The sequence below is a fragment of the Elephas maximus genome, chromosome 22 (genome assembly GCF_024166365.1).
Source record: "Elephas maximus indicus isolate mEleMax1 chromosome 22, mEleMax1 primary haplotype, whole genome shotgun sequence".
Lineage (NCBI taxonomy): Eukaryota > Metazoa > Chordata > Mammalia > Proboscidea > Elephantidae > Elephas > Elephas maximus.
The window spans coordinates 20,218,273-20,235,396 of NC_064840.1; positions in this window are offsets into that span (position 1 = coordinate 20,218,273).

The window sequence follows — 17,124 nt, forward strand, 5'->3', positions numbered from 1 at the left end:
TAAAAGGAGGCAATTAAAGAAGCAGAGATGGGAGAAGATAGACGCCATACCACATGAAGATCACCGGAGAGCCAAGGAATAAGGACTTTCTTCCAGAGCCAACAGAGGGAAAACCTTCCCCTAGAGCCAGCCCCCTGAATTCAGACTTCTAGCCTCCTAAATTGTGAGAGAATAAATTTCTGTTTGTTAAAGCCATCCACTTGTGGTATTTCTGTTATAGCAGCACTAGATAAATAAGTCTGGCTCCCTGTAACCCTGGTGGAAACAGATTTTAAAAGGCAAACACATTGGCCTGAGCTGAGAACTTTGCCCAGTATTCCAAGATGGTGCTTTCCAGGTGGGGGCACATGGGCCTACCCCTGCCCCCACCACCCGCTTTAAAGAGCCACCCCAGCTCCAGTAGATGGGAGACAGTTTCTTTCATTCCCCCGGGCCAGCTAGGGCTAAAGAGAAGGGCCAGGGGTTGTGACACCATCCACTCTGCTCAGCTACCCCTGGAGTGCCCCCTCCTATCTTACCTGGCCCCTTCTACCACCCTCTCTAACCTCTGCAATCCAGGACTGGAAGGCGAGGCTCCGTTCCGTAGAGACGTAGTAGGCCTCCAGTCTTTTCCCAAGCCATGTTGTTAGTTGTTACAGTCACCAATGAGTCAGCTCCAACTCAAGACGACCCCATCTACAACAGAACAAAACATGGCCCAGTCCTGCGCCATCTTCCCAATCGTTGGTATGCTTCAGTCCATTGTTGTGGCCACTGTGTATTTCGAGTGCCTTCCATCCTAGGGGACTCATCTTCCAGCACTATATCGGACAACATTCTGTCATGATACATAGGGTTTTCATTGGCTAGTTTTTGGAAATAGATCACCAGGCCTTTCTTCCTAGTCTGTCTTAGTCTGGAAGCTCCAGTGAAACCTGTCTACCATGGATGATCCTGCTGGTATTTGAAATACCTGTGGCATGGCTCCCGGTATCATAGTAACATACAAGCTGCCACAGTATGACAAACTGACAGATGGTCGTGGACCAAGCCATACTGACCTATGGCCTGTGCTGTCTTTCTGGGGAAGTATAGGCAGGCCCTCCTGGCTGCCTTCAACTTCCCCCCAGGATGTCCCCCCACCACTGGCCTCTCCCAGGAGCAAAGGTCGATCCTCTCCAGGTGCCTCAATGGCCCCTTGTAAGGACTGACCTCCAGGGTCCTCCAGGCACTCAGCACTGATGCCCCTCTTTCCTCCCCCTCTCTGCCACTGCCACCCATCCAGCCTGATTAATTCCCCAAATCTACTACGTCAGAATGAGTAATCAGGCTCCTGTCCCATTAATTGGCACTTACAGTCTTGATAATGGATCTGCTTGTGGGATCTGGGGCAGGGCTGGGTTAGCTTCCCACACCCTGCCAACCCAGGTTTAAAAAAAAAAAATTTTTTTTTTTTTTTTTTGCGCCTAAGATAAGTGGGCTGAGTCCTCAGTGGGGGACACAGAAGGCCTGGGAGAGGAAGAAGGACCCTACCTCTACCTTCACATGAACTCAGGGAGGTTGGCGTCCCAATTGCACCACTTCTGGCTGTCTGACTTAGAGCAAGTTGTCTCCCTCTCTGAGCTTGGCATCCAGGCTCCTGCACTGTTGAACTGGGTCTCGTCTCCAGCTGTGGCACCTCCAGCACCCTGTCTCTTCTGCTCCACCCACACTGCTAATTCCAGTGTCTAGTCCCAGCTCTCTGGGGGAAAAAAAAATATGTATGTATTATGTGTGTGTGTACATAAGTTTATTACAAACTTTACCCATATAAAGGATGTGTAGCACACAATTTACAAATAATAGTAAAATATGTGAAAGTCTTTCTTGTAGATTCCATAGAACCGATTGATTCTCGTAAGATGCTTTCATTGATTTTTCCAGACTATTGTGTTAGTAGCCAACCTGTAGTTGCAGCTGATGAACAAGTATACTTCAGGCGTGAAGATTGGTTGGTATTTTTGTTTAAATGTTAGTGGGTAAGCTGAAACAATGAACATGTGTGTCTTACTTAGTATGTCCCTTCTAGCCATGTATGGTCTTGTGACTCCGACAATATGATTGGGTGAGTCTATGCAAATAAGGTGTTTGTGGCCCATCAAGGGGGTTGGACAGCTTGCTGCTAATGTGAATAAGGTGCATGGAACTCTTGTGGGGGGTGGAACCACGAAAATAAGGTGTATGGAACCCTAATAAGGGGATTGGTCAGTTTTGCCATCCTGCTAGGTTAAAAGAGAGCGAATCCCAGAGCAGAGGAAGGACTTCACTACCATCAAGAAAGAAGAGTCAGGAGTAGAGCACGTCCTTTGGACCTGGAGTCCCAGCATTGAGAACTTCCTGGACCCAGGAGACAGAGAGCTGTAACACTGGGGACAGCAAGACGTGGTAGCAAGCATGTCACAATCTAGTGGCAGAGAAACAGCTGCAGCAGAACCAGGAGACTGACATGACTCCTGGCCCACGGAGTGAGGCAGCTACGGTGGGTGTGCTAACCCACAGAATGAGAGAGCTGAATGCCTTTGGGCAGGAGCCTTGCTGGTGACGTGGGGTGCCTCCAGGCAGTTACTGGCAGAGCTGAAAGAGCTTTGTAATACTTGCCTGAGCAAAGCAGAGGCCAGGCCGGGGGCCAAGGGGCAAAAAAAGAGTCGAGAGAGGCCTCCCTGCAGGGACGGAGCTGTCCTGACTGAAGAACTGTATCCTGAGTAGTTCCTGATCCTGAGTCATAACCTGTTACTTCCCTAATAAGCCCCATAACTATGAATATGGTCCGTTAGTTCCGTGTGGCCACTGCAACGATTATCAAACCCAGCAGAGAAGTAGAGGATGGCGTGGGAGGGCCGGCTGGTCTCAGAATTGGTAAAAAGGTTAGAGAGTGGAGGTAGGCAGTGGTGTCACTAGGGTTGGTGTCACCCAGTGTGGTAACTCATGGTGTCACCCCCCCATGGATCTGCTCCCATACCAGACCAGACAGAATCCTTAGTCATGTTTTTTGTACTTAAGTTACTTGTAAATCGTAACTCCTTCTTTTCCTTTAATTACTCCTTCATTCTAAAAAAAGTTATTGATATAAGTTCACAAATATTAATTACCACACTATTGTAGCCAAAACAGCAGAAAATTTGACAAAATCAGCAACTATAAAAACTGGCAGCAACAAAATCAAGTCCAGACAAAACTATGTGATTCCAAGTGTCATTGTAATTGAGTAATAATGGTGGCTCTGACCGGAGCGCTTTAGAAGGTTCAAAAAGTAAATTAGCATAGAGTTTTAGCCTTGTAGATGTATTGATACGTGGAGCTCTCGTGGCACAGTGGTTAAGAGTTCAGCTGCTAACCAAAAGGTCAGCAGTTCGAATCCTTGGAAACCCTATGGGGCAGTTCTACTGTGTCCTCTAGGGTCGCTGTGAGTTCAAATGACTCAACAGCAGTGGGTTTGGCTTTTTGTTAAGCTGGGCTTACGAAAAATGTTTTTGTTGTTCCAACTGACTACAGGGATACTTTTATTAAGAAATAATACATTTCTGCTGCAATACAGCACAAAAATTTTATGGACGGTCATTTTGTTGTCACCCTCTCTGACAGTGTCACCCCCGTGACCATGTCACCTGGTACAGCCCACACCCCCCATACTCCTCTAGTGACACCACTGGAGGTATGTTTGACCTCCACCTCACAGGGATGAGCTTTGGGCTGGTACCGAAGTTAGAGGACGAGGTCTGACCTCCCAACACCATTTTTTACATTCACTCATTTGTCAATGACAGGAGCAACTTCCTTGCTGAATTGCATAATTGTTTTTGAATACGGGAAGAATATTTCCTCTGTAGGAGCCCTGGTGGCATGACAACTGTTGAGCACTTGGCTGCTACCGGAAAGGTTGGCAGTCAAACCTACCCAGCTGATCTGCAGAAGAAAGACCTGGCAATCTGCTTCCATAAAGATTACTGCCTAGGAAACCCCATGGGGCAGTCCTGCTCTGTTATTTGTGGTCACTATGAGTCGAAATCGGCTTGACAGCACCTAACAACATTTCCTCAATATGTGTTATTCACCTGTAATGGCTACAGACACAAAATGCTTTTAGATTTAATCCATTAACATTTTATCCATTACTTTTCTAAGTTTACACAATCAACAAAATGAATTAAGCCTTGATTTGTTACTGTTTTTGTTGGATGCTGTCAAGTCAATTCCGATGCGTAGCAACCCCATGTAATAGAGTAGAGCTGCCCCCACAGGGTTTTCTTGGCTGCAGACTTTACAGAAGCAGATTGCCTGGTATTTCTCCCTCAGAAATGGTGGGTGGGCTTGAACCGTCAACGTTTCAGTTCATAGCCAAGCGCTTAACTGTTTGTACCACCAGGGCTCCTCCTGATTTGTAGCACTTGCCAATTTCTATGATGCAAATACTTCAATTTCAAGCTGCCAACATCATGTCACTGAACGCACAGTTGGGGAGAGAGGTGCAATGCCATTACATAGTATTTCCACCTTATAGATACAACAGATTTAGATAACCTCAAAAACGTTGTTGTTAAGTGCCATCAAGTTGGTTCCAACTCAGAGCGACCTTATATACAGCAGAACAAAACACTGCCCTGTCCTGCCCCATCCTCACAATTTGTTGCTGTGTTTGAGCCCATTTTGTGTAGCCACTCTGTCAATCCATCTTTTTGAGGGACTTCCTCTTTTTCATTGACCCTCTACTTTATCAAATATGATGTCCTTCTCCAGGGACTGGCCCCTTTTTATAACATGTTCAAAGTACGTAAGACGAACCCTCACCATCCTTGCCACTAAGGAGCTTATGGCTGTACTTCTTCCAAGACAGATTTTTTAAAAATTATTTTTATTGTACTTCAGATGAAGGTTTACAGAACAAACTAGTTTATCATTAAACAATTAGTACACATATTATTTTATGACATTGGTTAACCACCCCATGACCTGTCAACACTCTCCCTTCCCAACCTTAAGTTTCCTATTACCAGCTTTCCTGTCCCCTCCTGCCTTCCAATCCCTGCCCCAGGGCTGGTGTGACCTTTTAGTCTTGTTTTGTTTTATGGGCCTGTCCAATCTTTGGTTGAAGGGTGAGCCTCAGGAGTGAGTTCATTACTGAGCTGATAGGGTATCCGGGGGCGATACTCTCAGTGTTTCTCCAGTCTCTGTCAGGCCAGCAGATCTGGTCTTTCTTTTTGAGTTAGAATTTTGTTCTGCATTTTTCTCCAGCTCTGTCCAGGACCCTCTATTGTGATCTCTGTCAGAGCATTCAGTGGTGGTAGCCGGGCACCATCTAATTCTACTCTTTCAAGACAGGCTTATTCGTTCTTTTAGCAGTCCAAGATATATTCAATATTCTTTGCCAACACCATAATTCAAAGGTATCGGTTCTTTTTCAGTCTTCTTTATTCAGTGTCCAGCTTTCACATGCATGTGAGGCAATTGAAAATACCATGGCATGGGTCAGGTGCACCTTAGTCCTCAAAGTGACATCTTTGCTTTTTAACCCTTTAAAGAGGTCCTTTGCTGCAGATTTGCCCAATGCAACACGTCATTTGATTTCCTGACTGCTGCTTCCATGGGTGTTGACTGTGGATCCAAGAAAAATGAAATCCTTGACAACTGCAATTTTTTCTCCACTTATCATGATGGTGCTTATTGATCCATTTGTGAGAATTTCTGATTTCCTTAGCTGAGGTGTAATCTGTACTGAAGGTTGTAGTCTTCGATCTTCATCAGTAAGTGCTTCAAGCCCTCTTCACTTTCAGCAAGCAAGGTTGTGTCATCTGCATATTGCAAGTTGTTAATGAGTCTTCCTCCAATGCTGATGCCCTGTTCTTCATATAGTCCCATTTCTCGGATTATTTGCTCAGCATACAGATTGAGGACGTATGATGAAAGGATACAACCCTGACACACACCTTTCCTGATTTTAAGCCACTCAGCATCCCTTGTTCTGTTCGAACAACTGCCTCTTGGTCTATGTAAAAGTTCTGCGTGAGCACAATTACGTGTTCTGGAATTACCACTCTTCGAAACGTCATCCATAGTATGTTATGATCCACATAGTCGAATGTCTTTGCATAGTCAATAAAACACAGGTAAACATCCTTCTGGTATTCTCTGCTTTCAGCCAAGATCCATCTGACATCAGCATTGATATCCCTGTTCCATGCTCTATTTGGAATCTGACTTGAATTTCTGGCAGTTTTCTTTCAATGTACTACTGCAACCATTTTTGAATTATCTTCAACATTATTTTACTTGCATGTGGTATTAATGATATTGTTCAATAATTTCCACATTCCATTGGATCACCTTTCTTTGAAGAGGCACTAATATGTATTTCTTCCACTCAGTTGACTAGGTAGCTGTCATGTAAATTTCTTGGCATAGGTGAGTGAGAGCTCCCAGCATTGCATCTGTTGAAATACTTCAATTGGTACTCCGTCAGTTCCTGGAGGCTTGTTTTTCACTAATGCCTTGTGCAGCTTGGACTTCTTCATTCAGTACCATTGGTTCTTAATCATATGCTACCTCCTGAAATGGTTGAACATCAACCAATTCTTTTTGGTACAGTGATTCCGTGTATTCCTTCCATCTTCTTTTTGATGCTTTCTGCATTGTTCAATTTTTGCCCATAGAATCCCTTTGGTATTGCAACTTGAGGCTTGAATTTTTTCTTCAGTTTTTTCAGCTTGAGAAATGCCAAGCGTGTTCTTCCCTTTTGGTTTTCTAACTCCAGTTCTTTGCACATTACTTTGTCTTCTCGAGCCACCCTTTGAAATCTTCTGTTCAGTTCTTTTACTTCATCATTTCTTCCATTCAGTTTAGCTACTCTATGGTCAAGAGCAAGTTTCAGAGTCTCTTCTTGGTGGTCTTTTTTTTTTTTTTCTGTCTTTTTAATGACCTTTTACTTTCATCGTGTATAATGTCCTTGATGTCATCTCACAGCTCGTCTGGTCTTTGGTCATTAGTGTACAATGTGTCAAATCTATTCTCGAGATGGTCTCTAAATTCAGCTGGGTTATACCCAAGGTCATATTTTGGCTTTCGGGGACTCGTTCTAATTTTCTTCAGCTTCAACTTGAACTTGCATATGAGCAATTGATGGTCTGTTCCGTAGTTGACCCCTGGTCTTGTTCTGACTGATGATATTGAGTTTTTCCATCATCTCCTTCCACAGGTGTAGTCAATTTGATTCCTGTGTATTCATTCTATCAGGCGAGGTTCATGTGTATAGTCACTGTTTATGTTGTTGAAAAAGGTGTTTCCAGTGAATAAGTTATTTGTCTTGCAAAATCCCATCACGTGATCTCCGTTTCTGTCACCAAGACCATATTTTCCAACTACTGATCCTTCTTTGTTTCCAGCTTTTGAATTACAATCACCAGTAATTATCAATGCATCTTGATTGCATGTTTGATCAAATTTCACACTGCAGAAGTTAGTAAAAATCTTCAATTTCTTCATCTTTGGCATTGGCAGTTGATGCGTAAATTTGAATATAGTCGTAATAACTGGTTTTCCTTGTAGGAGTATGGATATTATCCTATCATTGACAGCATTGTATTTCAGGATAGATCTTGAAATGTTCTTTTTGACAATGAATGTAATGCCATTCCTCTTCAATTTGTCACTCCTGGCATAGTAGACCATATGCTTGTCCTATTCAAAATGGCCAGTACCGGTCCATTTCAGCGTACCAATGCCTAGGATATGGATCTTCAAGCAGTCTATCTTATTTTCGACAACTTTCAATTTTCCTTGATTCATACTTCGTACATTCCACATTCCGATTATTAATGGATGTTTACAGCTGTTTCTTCTCGTTTTGAGTCACGCAACATCAGCAAATGGAAGTCCCAAAAGCTTTACTCCATCCACATTGAGGAGGCAGCTCTTCCCCAGTCGTCTTCTGAGTACCTTCCAACCTGAGGGTCTCATCTTCCAGCGCTGTATCAGATGACATTCCACTGCTATTTATAACGTTTTCATTGGCCAATTTTTTCAGAAGTAGATAGCCAGGTCCTTCTTCCCAGTCTGTCCTAGACTAGATGCTCCATTAAAACTTGCCCACCATGGGTGACCCTAGTGGCATAGTGGTTAAGAGCTACAGCTGGCTAACCAAAAGATCAGCAGTTTGAATCCACCAGGTGCTCCTTGGAAACTCTGTGGGGTAGTTCTACTCTGTCCTATAGGGTCACTATGAGCTGGAATTGACTCAGAAGCAATGTTTTTTTTTTTTTTTTTTTTTTTTTAAATAGGTGACCCTGTTGATATTTGACATACTGGTGACATAGATTCCACCATCACAGCAACAGGCAAGCCACCACAATACAACAAACGAGTGCTGTTTGTTATCAAAAGCACAGATTATAGCAAAATGTAGTAAAGTAATTAAGAAATGATGAGTTTTGAGCATTTATTACCTTTGTTTTTAATATATTTAGCTCTAAGTTTATATAATTAAAATTTAATAATAGCTATGTTTAACAACTGGCTCATAAAATGCCTGAAAATTTAACAGGTAGCTCTTGTGGACTGGTACAAGCTGGCTCCGGTGCATCACTGCTTAGCACCACTTCTGAGCCTTTGCTTATATCCCATTCCTTCTGGCCATATGGAAACCCTGGTAGCGTAGTGGTTAAGAGTTATGGCTGCTAACCAAAAGGTTGGGAGTTTGAATCCACCAGGCACTCCTTGAAAACCCTATGGGGCAGTTCTACTCTGTCCTATAGGGTTGATGCTCATATGTCCTCCCTACACTCGTGTTCATCCCTTTATTTATTCACTTGTTGCTATGGGTTGAATTGTGCACCCAAAAGAAATGTTGAGGTCTCTCCTAGTTTCTTAGTGCTGCTGTAACAGAAAGATCACTAGTGGGTGGTTTTAAAGAATAGAAATTTATTTTCTCATAGTTTAGGTGGTTATGAGTCGGAATCGACTCAATGACAGTGGGTTTGGTTTTTTGGGGGTTCGGGTGGCTAGAAATCCAAATTCAGGCACCACCAGCTCTGGGGGAAGATTCTTGGCTCTTTCACCTTCTGTGGCCCCGGTGTTCCCATGGTTCCTTGAGATCGTCTTGTAGCATCTATCTTCCCCCCGATTTGTGCTGGCTCCTGTGTCTAATCTGCTCTTTTTAGAACTCAGAAGTGATTAGGTTTCGGATACATACTGATAAAGAACCTCATTAATATAACAAAGAAAACCCTATTCTCAAATGGGATGGCATCCACAGATTTAGGGGTTAGGGTGTCAACGCACATTTTGGAGGACACAATTCAATCCATAGCAGAGTTCTAACTCATGTATCTATGAAATGTGACCTTGTTTGGACGTAGAGTCTTTCTTAAGGTATTACCGGGTTTACATGAGGGCATACTGGAATAGGGAAGTCCTAATCCCTTCTGAGTGGTGTTTCATGAAAGCGGAGAACAGACACATGCAGGGAGAAGACGCCATGTGAGATTCATCTAAAAGCCAGGGAATGCCAGGGATTGCTGAGAGCCACCAAAAGCTAGGAGAGAGGCGTGGAACAGTCCCTCTCTGAGCCCTCAGAAGGAATCAACACGGCTGATACCCTGATTTGGACCTCTAGCCACCAGCACTGTGAGACAAATTTCTGTTCATTAAAACCGCCCAAACAAACAAAAACCCAAACCCATGGCCGTCAAGTCACCTTTGACTCACGGCAACCCCATGAGTTATAGATCAGAAGTGCTTCATAGGGTTTTCTTGGCTGTAATCTTTAGGGAAGCAGATTGCCAGGACTTTCTTCTGCAAAACCACCCACTTTGTGGTATTTTGTGATGGCAGCCCCAGAAAACGAAGACATTCGTTCACCAGGTCTTTACTAAGTGCCTGCTCCGTGCCAAGCACTGTGCTAGGCACTTGGGCTAGTGCAGAAAATAGACGTTGTCTGTGGTGAGTGCTGTCAGTGCCCCACCCAGATCCCTGAGGGTCCCTCTGACCATTTCTGTGTGCCCTTCCACCACCTTCTGTGTATTTGTCTTTCATTTGTCTGCACTCGTGACTCTTCTTCAAAGGACTCTTCTTGGTCCACTCAAGCCATCTTGTTGGCACGTGCTGAGAGCCGGGGGTTTACACACTGCCCCCATGCTGGGGTTGTTCTCAGTAAGCGTGACGGTCCAGCTCCCTGGTGTAACTCACGCTCCAGGGCTCCTCCGTGACGTCAGGCTGGAGCTGCCCTCCTGATGCCACAGAGGAGCCCTGGAATGGACTTTGCCTGAAACTGCACTTTGCTTGGCTTCCTCTGGAAACCCTGGTGGTGTAGTGGTTAAGTGCTGCGGCTGCTAGCCAAAAGGTCAACTGTTCGAATCCACCAGGTGCTCCTTGGAAACTCTATGGGGCAGTTCTACTCTGTCCTATAGGATCGCTATGAGTCGGAATCATTTTGGCTTGCTCCACTCACCTGTCCTGCTTCCCCCTTATCCACCTTCAGCAGGAGCCAGAGCACTTTCTTAAACAGTCACACAAATCATTACTCAGGCCCAACTCAAGATGCCACCTCTGCCCTGTGGAGCTCAGTCTAGTGGGAAGATAGGCATTGTTCATAGGATCCTGTTGCAGGGGAGGGGAGTGTGTCTTTATAAATGAAGATCAAGCCTCTGAAGAGAAGCAACAGGGTCTATGAAAGTGGTAACAAAGGGACGTACACAGTCATAGCAGTCAGGGAAGGCTCCGTGGAGGCGGTGGCACTTCCTGCAAGATGAACTCTGAAAAATGAGGGGGAGTTTAACCAGGTAGAGGAGGAAGAGGAGGCAGGAAGCTGTGTGGGCAAATGGCACAGTAGGAGGGAGAGATCAGTGTGGCTGGAGCATAAAGAATGAGATAAAGCCAAAGGAGTCAGCAGGGGCAGGCCTTTGTGGCTTCTCAGCCTGGGTGGGAGTGGGCAGACACCTAAATGTCAAGCTGAGGGTTGACTTAAGATATTTGAATTTTGAACTTTATCAGCATTTGAAATATAAAGACTCTCTGACCCACAGGAGTTTACCATGTGACTAAGCCCACCCAATGAACAGAGCCACATAAATGGAAGGATGTTTACTGCAACGCTGCATGGGATGGAAAATGAAACGCGAAGCCAGCCTAAATGTCTGTCAAGACAGGGCAAGTTTAATAAATTCAGTTCATCTATTCTATGGACTCCTGTAGTCCACACGAGAGGAAGATGAGAACATGCTAACATGGAGCTCTCCAGGCTGGGCTGGTGGATGTACAAAACCAAGATGCAGACTAAACTGTCACAGGTTTACATTTGTCTAAAAACCACTGTATCCAGAAAATGTTTATAGAAAGTTATACCGTTGTTCAAAGTAGCTACAGTGCTGCAGGGCACAGGTAGATACTCAGTAAATATTAGCTGAGTGACTGAATGAATGAATGCATTTTTCTTCGGGGGAGTAGAAATTTACTTTTTTATCTTATATGCTTCCATAATGATTGATTATTTTTTATTTGTTGTTGGGTGCTCTTGAGTCCATTTCAACTCATAGTGACCAGAAGAACTAGATGGTGCCCGGCCACAACCGATGACTGCCCTGACAGGCAACACAACAGAGAACCCCCGAGGGAGCAGGAGAGCAGTGGGATACAGTAGAGTAGAACTGCCCCGTAGGGTTTCCTAGGCTGTAATCTTTACGGGAGCAGATCGCCAGGTCTTTCTCCCGAGGAGCTGCTGGGTAGGTTCGAACTCTCAACCTTTCAGTTAGTAGCCAAGTGTTTAACTGTCGTGCCACTAGGGTTCCTTGCTTTTTATTTGCAAGTGTTTTTTGTGTTTGTTTTTAAACTTGTATTTATTTATGGTCAGCTTTATCAAGGTATAATTTACATACAACAAAAGCCACTAAGTTTAAGTGTGCAATTTGGCAAGTTTTTTTTTTTAATTAATTTTTATTGTGCGTTAAGTGAAAGTTTACAAATCAAGAGAGTCTCTCATACAAAATTTATACACACCTTGCTATACACTCCTAATTGCTCTCCCCATAATGAGACAGCATACACCTTCCTTCCATTCTCCTTTGCCCTCTTATCTCTCCTCCAGATAGGAGATGCCAGTACAGTCTCATGTGTCTACTTGATCCAAGAAGCCTGTTCTTCACCAGTATCATTTTCCATCCCATATTGCAGTCTAATCCCTGTCTGAAGAGTTGGCCCAGGGAATGGTTCCTGTCTTGGGCTAACAGAAGGTCTGGGGACTATGAGCTCTGGGGTCCTTCTAGTTCCAGTCTGACCGTTAAGTCTGGCCTTTTTATGAGAATTTGGGGTCTGTATCCCACTGCTCGCCTGCTCCCTCAGGGGTTCTCTGTTGTGTTCCCTGTCAGGGCAGTCATCGGCTGTAGCCGGGCACCATCTAGTTCTTCCGGTCTCAGACTGATGTAGCCTCTGGTTTATGTGGTCCTTTCTGTCTCTTAGGCTCATAGTTACCTTGTGTCTTTGGTGTTCTTCATTCTTTCTTGCACCAGGTGGGTTGAGACCAACTGATAAATCTTAGATGACTGCTTGCTAGCGTTTAAGACCCCAGATGCCATTCTCCAAAGCAGGATGCAGAATGTTTTCTTAATAGATTTTATTATCAATTTGGTGAGTTTTGACAATTGTATACAGTCGTGTCAACAACACCACAATCAAGTTATAGAACATTTCCATCGCCTCCAAATTTTCCTAGTGCCCCTTTGCTGTTAATTCCCACCCCAACAGCCTGGCCGCTGGCCACCACTCATCTGCTTTCTGTCAAGATTGGTTGACCTTTTCTAGAATTTCATATAAATGAAATCATACAGTGTACATGTAGTCTTTTGAGCCTAGCTTCTTTCACTCAGCAGAATGCTGCTGAGAGTCATCCATGTTGCCGGGTGTATCAGTAATTAACAAAACAAAGAAAAAACCTGATTCCGACTCATGGCGACCCCATGTGTTGCAGAGTAGAACTGCTCCATAGGGTTCCCTAGGTTGTAATTTTTATAGGAGCAGATTGCCAGGTCTTTCTTCTGCAGAGCTGCTGGGTGTGTTCAAACCACCGACCTTTACGTTAGCAGCCAAGCCCTTAACCTTTTATGCTGCCAGGGGTCCTTTTTTATTACTGAGTGGTACTCCATTGTAGGAACACACTGCAATTTGTTTATTCACTCGCCTGTTCACTCCCCTCTCGTACCCAGTCACAGACTTACTCACCCAGTTCCATGCTCCCACCCCCAGTCTGCCACAGGCCTGCCTCCCACACCCCCCCACCCTCACCCACACAGCCCCTGCCTGGAACGTACTCACTGGCACACACCCACTGCCATCTCATGCCTTATTTCCTCCTCCCCATAAAGCCACACTTAGTGAGGTCAGCGTGAGCTGGAATCGACTGCAGGGCAGCAGGCGGAGGGAAGGATTGCATCCCTCCTCAGTGTCCTTGAAAGGTCTAGAGGTCATGGCGCCTGCCTCCTCCGCTAGACAGAGGCCAGGCCTTGGGTCTGGGAGAAAGCTGGGCAGAGGGGAAGAGGACCCCTCCCTACCAGGCAGGGTGAAAGGTTAGACCCCCAGTCTAAGAGGTAAACAGTTTCAGAAACCCAGCGCTCGGGCCTGCTCTTGGCCTCCTTCTGTGCCTCAGTCCAGGGCTGAGGAAAGAAGCCCGATCTGGAGAGAGGGACAGGAGGGACACCTGGCTCCTTTGAGAGCTACCACAAGCACCCCACATGCTCTCAGGAACGACGTCCTGTGGCATGAGGCCCTTTTTGGAAATGGGGGAAGGGCAGCTCAGGGAGGGGCAGGGCTTGCCCAAGGACACACGGCTTGGAGGTGGGAAGGCTGAGACTTCACCTTCTCACCAGCTATTGGCTACTGAGAAGCTTGGAGGTCCCTAAGATCCCAAGAGAGCAAGCAAAGGAAAGTCCTAGAAGCACTCAGGCTGTGAGAAACTGATTGGAGCAGGGTGAGGTAATTTTGTCCATCCCTCTGGCCCCACGCCGCCACCAGGGAATTGGGCAGGGGACAGGGAACATGGCTGCTTCTCCAGACTGTCCATTTGGGTCAGTTTCTCCCGCAGCCCGGTGAGCTAACCTAAACCCCTCCGGCTGTGACCTGACTGACTATGCCAGACAGGGTGGAAGGTTAGACCCCAGGGCTGGGGGGAAGGGGTAAGCAGTCTTGGAAACCCAGACCCTTGCCTCAGAGGGCTGTTATTTCTACCTTCCTGTTTACATTCCATATATCCCTCCTTCCCAATAAGCCAGTAATAATAATCCATTTTTTAAAACCCCTGCAGTCCCTACTGCCAGCCTGTCCATAAACAGGGAAAGACAGATGTTATCAACATCTGGAGACCAGGGGAGCCCGGTTCCGGCTGGGAAGGCAGGGGCCTGAAGTGTTCCTCCCCTCCCCACCCTGCTGGGAGGAGCGTCCCGGGGGAGGGGTCCCCACCTGCCGCTCACCTGGACAGAGGCCACTTCCACCCCAAAGGAGGCTCCCAGGCCCTGGCCAAGGCTCCCAGGCCCAGAGGCCCTTTGCAGGGGCAGCTGGGCTGGCGCTGCCTGCCACGAGGGGACTTCAAAGGCTCCTCTAATCCCCAGTGACATTTCCAGACACAGGAGTCTGCTTTTTTATGCTGCGGATCAAAGCCCAGAGCTTTATAAATAACCCTCATAAAAGCCAAGGGGCTTGTAAAGTTAAACAATAAGTCACAAAGAGTGTGAGAGCTGGAGGCAGGAGAGGTGGTGGGGGGAGTTCAGCCCCTTCCACGGGCTCTGCCTGCTGGATGGGGGTGGAGGCACCACTCCCCCACCCTCCCCCATGGGCCAGGAATGCACAGGCCCTGGGGGAGGTCAGGATTTAGGCTGGGGGCCCTGGGTTGGGCTTAGAAGCTGGTCTGTAGCCCCTCCCACCCCCCATAGGCATCCTAGGGCTGTCTATTCATTGACTAAATCATTGCTTCCCTCATTCATTCTTTCAGCCAGTGAGTCAACAAAGGTTTCCTGATGTCATCCCTGTGCAAGGCCCAGACCAAGAAGCATGAGCTTCCGTGTTGCTAGGGTTCAAATCCCAGCTCTGCCTCTTTCCAGTTGGGCAAGTTCTGGCAAGTCACCTCATCTCTCTGAGCCTCAGTTTCCTCATCTGTAAAATGGAGATGAGTTTTGTTGGGAGGTGTTTGAGTTACCCAGTGCTGCCGTAACAAATAACACCGCAGGTGGGTGACTTGTAAAGAACAGAATTTATTTTCTCCCAGTTCGGGATGTTAGAAGTTCAAATTCAGGGCATGGCTCTCGGGGGAGGTCCTTCTTTGAGTATTTCAGCTTCTAGTAGCTTCCAGCAATCCTTGGCCTTCCTGGGATTTTCAAACCATCTGCCGTTTATCTATCTTCACATGGCATCTCCCCCCTGTGTGTGTCTCTGTGTCTGTTCTGCTCTTTTTAAATCTCAGAAGTGATTAGGTTTAGGGCCCACCTACTCTGGTCTGACCTTATTAATATAAAAAAAGAAAAATCTATTTCTAAATAGGATCACATCCAAAGGTACAGGGGCCAGGACTTCAGTACGTAATTTGGGGCAGCACAATTCAATCCACAACAGGAGGCTCCAGTGGGCATGGTGTGTGGAAACCCACTGCCATCAAGTCGATTCCAACTCATAGCGACCCTATAGGACAGAGCAGAACTTGGAACTAGGGTTTCCAAGGCCGTAATCTTTACAGAAGCAGACTGCCACACCTTTCTCCCACAGAACGCCTGGTGGGTTCAAACCGCAGACCTTTTGGTTTGCAGCCAAGTGCTTAACCACTGCGCCACCGGGGCTCCTTATGGCATGTGGTACAGGCTCACAATCAGGGTTATTATAACTATTAATCAAACTGCAAGAACAGTATTTAATGGCAGTCTTTACAGGGGGCTTCTTTTCCTTTCCTGTCTCCTACTACCCCCAGAATAACTTCCCCTCTGCACTCACTTCTGTAGGGCCCAGGTTGGGAGGTCAGTTTTGGATTTATGTCTTCTGTGAAGTCACAGGGACCATGAGCTGTCACCCAAAGAGAGCCAGGAAGACATGAGTTCAAGTCCCATGTCCAGCACTTCCCAGCTGTGTGCCTTTGGGCACCTATCCTCCCTTCTCTGTGCCTTACCTTCCTTATCTGTAAAATGGGAGAGCAGGAGTATCCAGTGCCTGGCCCATGGTAGGTGCTCAGTAAACAACTGCAGATACTTTTGTCTCCTCTCCCAGTGGAAGTTTCCAGCATCTGTGGAGGATGGGATTGGCAGACAGTGAGGGTCCCTCAAGCCCAGCACTGGGCCCTTGGACTCTGCCTGTGTTTCTCTAGTCCCATCAAAGGGCTTGCCTAAGTGTGGGCAGCAGCTTCAGGATGGCGGCAGTGCCCGGGGAGATGAAGGTGTTTACCTGTGGTCACCCAGCTGGAATGTGGCAGGACTGGGATTGAACCCAGGTCTGGCTGACCCCAGATCCCTTCTTTTCTGCTGCTGTCATAGGTGCCAGAGCCGGCTCCTCCCCAGCAGCTTCTTCCTGACCCTGCCATTCTGGAGAAAGCAAATTAGAAGCTGATGACCTGACTTTACATCTGGGCAGCTCCTGTTATAAGAGATTCAAATTTAGCTGCTGCCACCCAGGCTGCCAGCTTCCTGGTTCCCTGTGAAGGCAGATGGGGGGCCAGGAGGTAGGAGAGGTGGGCATGCCAGTGAATTCCACCCATTTCATCATTCATTCATTCAGTGAACAAACACTATTAGCACCTACTATGTGCCAGGCCCTGTGCTGGATACCAGGGCTGCAGCATGAACCAGACTGGCACCACCCCTGCCTGCGCAGAGCTCATAGCAAGTAAGCAGGTGACACAATTCAGGGTGATCAGGGTAAGGCTAGGGGAATGCAGGGGTGGAACTCAACCTATCTGTGGGGGGAGCATCAGGGAGAACTTTGTGGTGGAGGTGACAATTGAGCTGGACACAGACAATGAGTAGAAGTTAACCTGGAAAAGGGGCAGGGAGGGGCATTTCAAGCAGAGGGAACAGCCTGGGCATAGGTGAGAAGGCACAGTGTAGAGCCAGGAGGGGCCAAAGCTCCCCTGCTCCCCAAGACTCTTTTGTCCCATTTCAA